The sequence below is a fragment of the Diceros bicornis genome, chromosome 4 (genome assembly GCF_020826845.1).
Source record: "Diceros bicornis minor isolate mBicDic1 chromosome 4, mDicBic1.mat.cur, whole genome shotgun sequence".
NCBI lineage: Eukaryota > Metazoa > Chordata > Mammalia > Perissodactyla > Rhinocerotidae > Diceros > Diceros bicornis.
The window spans coordinates 77278752-77285363 of record NC_080743.1 but is presented as its reverse complement, the minus strand read 5'-3'; the positions used below and the strand labels follow the sequence as shown (position 1 = coordinate 77285363).

General features: G+C 46.0%; 1 protein-coding gene across 1 annotated transcript in view; it reads left to right on the top strand.

Annotated features, from left to right (window-relative positions):
- Nucleotides 1-6612, top strand: part of LPGAT1 (lysophosphatidylglycerol acyltransferase 1) — a 321343-nt gene that overhangs the window by 290672 nt on the left and 24059 nt on the right. The gene's annotated exons all lie outside the window — the stretch shown is intronic.

The window sequence follows — 6612 nt, the reverse complement described above, 5'->3', positions numbered from 1 at the left end:
GCAAAAAAAGAGGAGGATTGGCGGATGTTAGCTCAGGGCTGATCTCCTCACAAAAAAAAAAAAAAAAAAAAAAAATTAGTATTATATTTAGTAAAGTGCTTATCTAAAAATAAAAACATTTACTAAAAATCATGGCTTTATCATATTCAAGGCAAAAACAGCAAAATGATTTTTTAAGGTTTCTAAAAATGTTCAAGAGTTTTTATATTACTGAGAAAGGCATTCATGAGACAACAGAGGCTGGAGTGTTTTCTAGCACATTCGATTGTATTGCATTCCACTTACAATTCCCTTGCTGGAACAGATGCAACATTCTCAAAGCTCTGCAGTCAAACTTGGAAGTTCTCCAGCCCAGTCTCCCCTCCCAGCTAGGATTTGGTGCGGGAGAATTCCATTCCAGTAACAAGCCCTTCCTCTCCGTGTCAGCTGAGCGCTAAGGCTAACAGCTTAGAAACCACTTCTGGCCCCTGCTTGGGGCTGTGGGCCTGTGCTAGACTCTCTCTAAATGTCCAAGCTCCTTAACATAGGGCAGAGGGGATATAGCGAGGCTAGCCTCTCCTTAGTAGAAAAGAAATCGAGCCACTGGGCAGAGAAGCTGCTGCAAAGAGCAAAAGGGATGGGAGAAATACATCTTTCATCCAAATAAGCCAGTCCAACAATATTGCTGTGGACAGAAATGGCATGGTCATCAAGAAAATTCCATCATTAACATTTGAATGCTGCTTTACAATTTACAAAGTGCTTTCACGGACATGATCTCATTTGATCTTGACCTTGAAGGGGAGGTGCATTCTTGTCACAGGTTACAGGCAAGCGGCTCACCTGGACTTGGAAGCCAGGGTTCCTTCCACATGCTGCACTGCTTCTCGGAGTTATAGGTTCTTACGTGCACTCAGAACAGCCCAAAAAAATCCTCATCCCCGTCCTTACCACACAGTGATGTAAATACACGTGGTTTATCTGTTCACTCCTTCCCCCTCCCCGCCCTTCAGTGCCTCTGATAGTTTGTGAAAGCCTTCAGTGCGGAGCCAGGTCTTTCATCTCTGTGTCTCTACCTTCTGGGCACACAACAGGTACTTTACAAATGTGCTTGACGGTTGGGTGCACTGGGCAGGGCAGGGTGAAGCTATGCATGAACACTGAGGCATTCATGACGTATCTGTATCATTCATCAGATTGTAAGGTCTGTGAGGCCAGGGTCCCTGTCTGATTTCAGTTTGTCTCCCAAGATATGCCTGGCACGTAGTAAGTGGTCAATACACTTCTTAAGAATTCATTCATTCATTCATTCATTCATTCATCAAAAATTTACTGAGCACCTCTGTGTGTAGTAACCGTAAAGGAGATGGGAAAGGGATGCAGTTACCTGTAAGTGTTCCAGCTGGATAAGACAAAGCTGAGCTTTTAGCTCTTCTCTGAATTACTCTGGAAGGCTTCCTGGTGGAGGTGGGATTTCCCAAGAGCACTTTTAGTCAAAATGCCCCTGGTGTATGTGGTCTCAAATGAATCCAGGTTGCTTCAATCTCCTATTTTGCTGGTGCCTTGCTTTGATCAATGTGGTCTTGAGAAGACACTTCTGCTTAGCATTTTGACCTTCCTAGAAACAGGTTCCCTGTGGAGAGAGAGGAGGAATGACTCTAGAAATACTGCATTTTTCCTGTGCTCAGGCCTAAACCAACTCTGGTCAGGGCAGGTAGCCATAAATGCTTAAATTAACTCTTCCTGGGATGCAGAAACCAACGACTGGGAACATTTCCCTAAGGGAAGCCACAGAGGGTCACATAACCCAGTAACTCCGTCAGGGCCAGAGATGGGGGTGCGTGTGTGATTCACCCTCTTTGGTTAGACCTTCTTGATTTTGTCTGGAAGTGAGGGCTGGGCAGTGTGCAGAGGTGCTCGGGTGGGGCTGGGACCCTTGGATTCTGCTCTTTGGAGCAGGCGTTTATCAGGAAACTGAGAGGAGGGGGTTAGGTGACAGCTTGCGTGTCCCTCACTTTAAACAAACTGATTTTGGAGAATCTGTACCTTTGAAAGGAATAGTTCTTGGCTTGACAAAATGATTCCCACAAAGTTCCTCAAAGGGTAAGGACTGAAAATAGGATTTAGTTTACAGAGTACTAAAGTATACACAAATTTTAGGGAAATCTTTTGCCAAGAGTCGTGTACACCTCTAGGCAGATTCATAGAATCCTAGAACCAGAATAAACCTCCACAGCTCAGCCTGGCCCTGACTCCTGCTTCCGTGACTGACTTAATCAACACTTATTGACATCCACTGTATACAGAGCTCCATGCCAGGACTCATAAACACACTGCAGATTTATCATAATTTCCAAACTTGGAGAGTTTATAACCCCTTGGGGACAGAGTCTGGGGCAACGCTGTTGTATTATTTGGGAGTTTTAGTTGCTGGTGAGAGAAACCGTGATCGAACTGGCAGAAGCACCAAAGGGCATTTGTGACCCTTAGGGGCAGCTTCATGGATATGATGAATAAATGAAAAGCAATAGGATATATTAGAGTATATGAGGAAGCCATTTGGGTTAAAACTAATCCAGGCTGACCTTGTTTTTCCAAAAAGGCCTGATGAGCATTCATTGTGTATCTCCTTTAAACATTTACAATGTCTCAAAGACAACAATGATGCCCTTAAAGATAAGGATGTGGCTTCCCCTCACCTTGACATTTCTTTAAGGGTAAGCATTTCTCCCTAGAAACTAAGGATTAATTACTGACCTGCTGTGCTCACCTTGTGACCACTGACCTGCTGTGCCAGCTAAGCATCTTGGAACAGTAGTAAAAGAGATATTCCTGTCATATATGATGTATGCTCTTTGTTCCAAGACAGTATATAACCACTCTATACACCCCACTTCTTGGGTATGCTTCCTTCTGGAAGCCGCCCCGCCCAGGCTATAGTCCTCAGACCTGGCTCATAATAAACTCACTGCAAATTTTGATTTATAGATTGATTATGGGTTATTTGTATTGATAGGCATGTGACCTATGCAGTCACACAGGGCCCCAAGCTCAGAAAGGTGCCATACTTGGTTTAATGCTTTGCTGTTACCATCTTAAAATTTTTAATAACTTTTTAACAAGGGTCTCCAAATTTAATTTTGCACTTATGTAGCTGCAAATTACGTAGCTGGTCTTGATGGCACCCGTAATTGGGAAGTCCAGGGTTGTTGCTGACTAAAGGAGTTCCTGCAGTGGAATACGCTCTTTCTCCTTCCCCTCCTCCTCCTCCCCCTCCTTTGACTCCTTTCCTCCTCCTCCTCCCTTTCCTTTTTCTCTTTTCCTCCTCCTCTTCTTTGTCTTTTTTCTTCTTTTCTCTCTTTCCCTCTCTCTCTCTTTATCTCGTGGCTCTGCGTCCCTCTGTGTGATGATTTACTTTTCTTCTAGTGTGGTCACACCACCCTCTGCAGCCAGGAAAGATGGCAGCGGGTGCTCCAGGCTGATAGGACCCCAGGTCAGCCCTCCCAACATCCATATACCGATCCCAGAGACAGGCCTTGTGGCAGAGCCTGACTAGCGGGTCACCAAACCTGCTTCTTCCTTCTCCTGGGATCAGCTGGCATTCCAGCCTCCTCTGCCTCGGGAGTGGCCACGTGAGTGAGTTTGACCAATGGAATATGAGCAGACATGAAAGGCTCCCCTTCTGGCTTGGCCCATGAAAACCTCCCAAAATTGATTCTCTCTCCTCTTTCTCCATTTGCTGGCTTAATAGAGAGGCCTCTGAGGCCCAAAAAGAGAGTGGAGCCACAAGATGAAAGGAGCCTGGCCATGTGCATGGCGATATGGAAGGCCACGTTGGACTTAACGTGAATTACAAATACACATCTATTTGTTAAACCACTGAGATTTTGGGGTGATCATTGCAGATGCTGCGGCTACTGATCTGTAACCAACACACACTGTGATTGCCCTTGCTTGGGATGCATGCCACCCTTGGACCAGTGATTGCTAGAGGATCGTGAGCCCATCTGAGGGCGCGGGGCACCAGACTGCAGCCCCACCAGGACCACACGAAGTGAAGGGGGGGCTGGTGCAGATACTCAAAGACAGTCGATGGGAAAATATAAAAGACAGCCCTGCAAAACATCAGCTCTTTAGTCTAACTCTGAATAAGTGAGCAACCTAAAATTTCAAAGGTGCCAAAGATTTATTCTTTGAAAATCTGTATAGCTTAATATTAAAATGGTTTTCCTTATTACTGACTATTGTAATATCATCTTAGTTCTTTCAAAGAACTTAATATTACCTTCAATCTTGTATCAAGGTAATTCACAGAATATCCACCCCCACTTTATTTTACCTCAAGGGCCACATATAAGGCTCCAGCTGAAGGTCTCATGGAAAAGAAAGCCAGAAAGTTCCCTTGACTGTCTAACCTTCTATTGCCATATCAATCTTCTGCCGGGTGTAGATATACACAGGAAAAAATAAAACAACAGCTGCTCATTGTCCTTGGTGTAAAGCCAGCTCACCTTTATGTGCTTTCTGAGGCACTTTTCATTTTGGTTGGTTTTCTCTCTGCCACTCCACTTTCACTTAAATGGTTTCCTATCCTTTACTCATGAACAGATTTTGCTCTGCCCCGGCGAGGAGAAAAGGAGTTTAGCAGTGCTGATAAAATTGTTTGGACTTTTAGGCTGCTGAAAATTCTGGGTTATGATTCTCACAAAATGGTTCTCCCTCACCTCTCTGAGCTCCTGTTCCCCATCTATCAAATCAGCTTGGCTGTGCTGCCTACCTCCCAGGCTTGTGGTGAGGTTAAAATAAGATCAATGCTTTGCAAACTATAAAGGAACTTTCAAATTTAAGATCTGACTGTTGTCTGTGACAGTCTTCCCTTCAATTAGTACAGATAACAGAGAGTCGTCGGAACACACAGAAGAGCAATTGTCACCTTCCTTCCTCTGGAATAATCAGACCTGGCTCTTTAATCATTGCTCTTGAGCCTGATTTCCCTAATCTTTTGGATCTGTAGTTCTCAAGCTTGGCTGCACATTAGATCATCAGGGAAGCTTTTAAATATGCTGGCAGGGCCGGCCCCATGGCTCAGCGGTTAAGTGCGCGCGCTCGGCTGCTGGCGGCCCGGGGTTCGGATCCTGGGCGCGCACTGACACACTGCTTCTCCGGCCATGCTAAGGCCGTGTCCCACATACAACAACTAGAAGGATGTACAACTATCTACTGGGGCTTTGGGGGAAAAAATAAAAAAATAAATAAATATGCTGGCACCCAACTGCACCCCAGATTAAATAAATCAGAAACTCGGGATGGGACTCAGGCATCAGTTTTTCTAAAACTCTCCAGGTGATTCCATTGTGCAGCCAAGCCCGAGAACCACTGTCTTGGGTTAGTTACCCTTTCTGGGGCACTCAGGAAATTCTCTGTTGTCACGTTTGAATCTATCTGAATCTAATGCATGCCCATAGGACTTCATCTCAATAGGAGACAAATGCACTTTGGAGCTATTGCATTGGCCTTATGTTATCTTATGTTAGAGACAGATAGTTGCAAGGTTGTTTATCACATAGATGTTTATCATCTCTGCTTTGCGGAGTTCAGGAGATGCTTGGAGATGAGACGAGATGTATCTTGTAAAGAAGGCTGCAAATACCATTTTACAGCAACTGGAAAGATGGAGAGGACGATGGAATCTGAGTTGTTTTTTATAAACCTGGAAGAATACAATTTTGTAGGATGACGATTATCTGGTGTCTGTTGTAGAAACTATTCATGAGGCTGTGTGTGTGTGTGTGTGTGTGTGTATGAGAGAGAGAAAGAGAGAGAGTTGGAATCCAGTAGGTAGAAGAGGCTGGCTGGGGAGGGGCTCTACTGACCCTCTTCCCTTCTTGGGACTAGTGGCAAGACCATGAGGCAGTTGGCAAAAGTGAGTGGGAGGGTGGGGGTGCTGTCACCGGGACACACTCTGATCCACTGGGCTTAAAGCAGTCTTCAGGCACAAGCCAGTCTGGAGAACCAAGATCGTTCTCATCAGCAGACGGCCCAGTGAAGGCCCCCTGGCGGTCATAGCAGGCTCAGCCGGAAAGTCCGTCCTGCTGGCTGCAGGATGAGCCGTGCAATGTTTCTCCCCAGCCGGATGCAGCGAGGCACCCCCCCCTTACCCTCACCCCAGGTAAGTTTACGCAGCAAGACGAGAGACCTGGGCAGCAGCTGCTGCGGCATCACATCATCTCCCAGCTGCAGAAGTGGGGCACCTACTATGTCATGTACAAGCTGTGTGACCTTGGCCCAATTATTTAACCTTGTTGAGTCTCTGTTTTCTCATCTGAGTAATAACATTTACCTGCTGCTGTTGTTGTAGGGGTTAACTGAGACTAAGACACGTAAAGCTCCTGGAACGGGAAGGGGTTATTCTGAGTCCCTCCCTCTGTGCTCAGAGGCTCCTGGCTGGCGCATGTGTGTGCTCTTGCTTTCCGCCTGCTCACCTGTCCTCTGGGTCCTCAGTAGCCTGTCCCAGGGCGCAGGCTCTGTTTCCCCGGGCTCCGTTCGGGGCACTTCCCATCTAACAGCATGTCACATTTCCTTCCTTCCATCCGTTTTCTCATTTGGCCTCCACACTAACCAACTCTGGGAGGT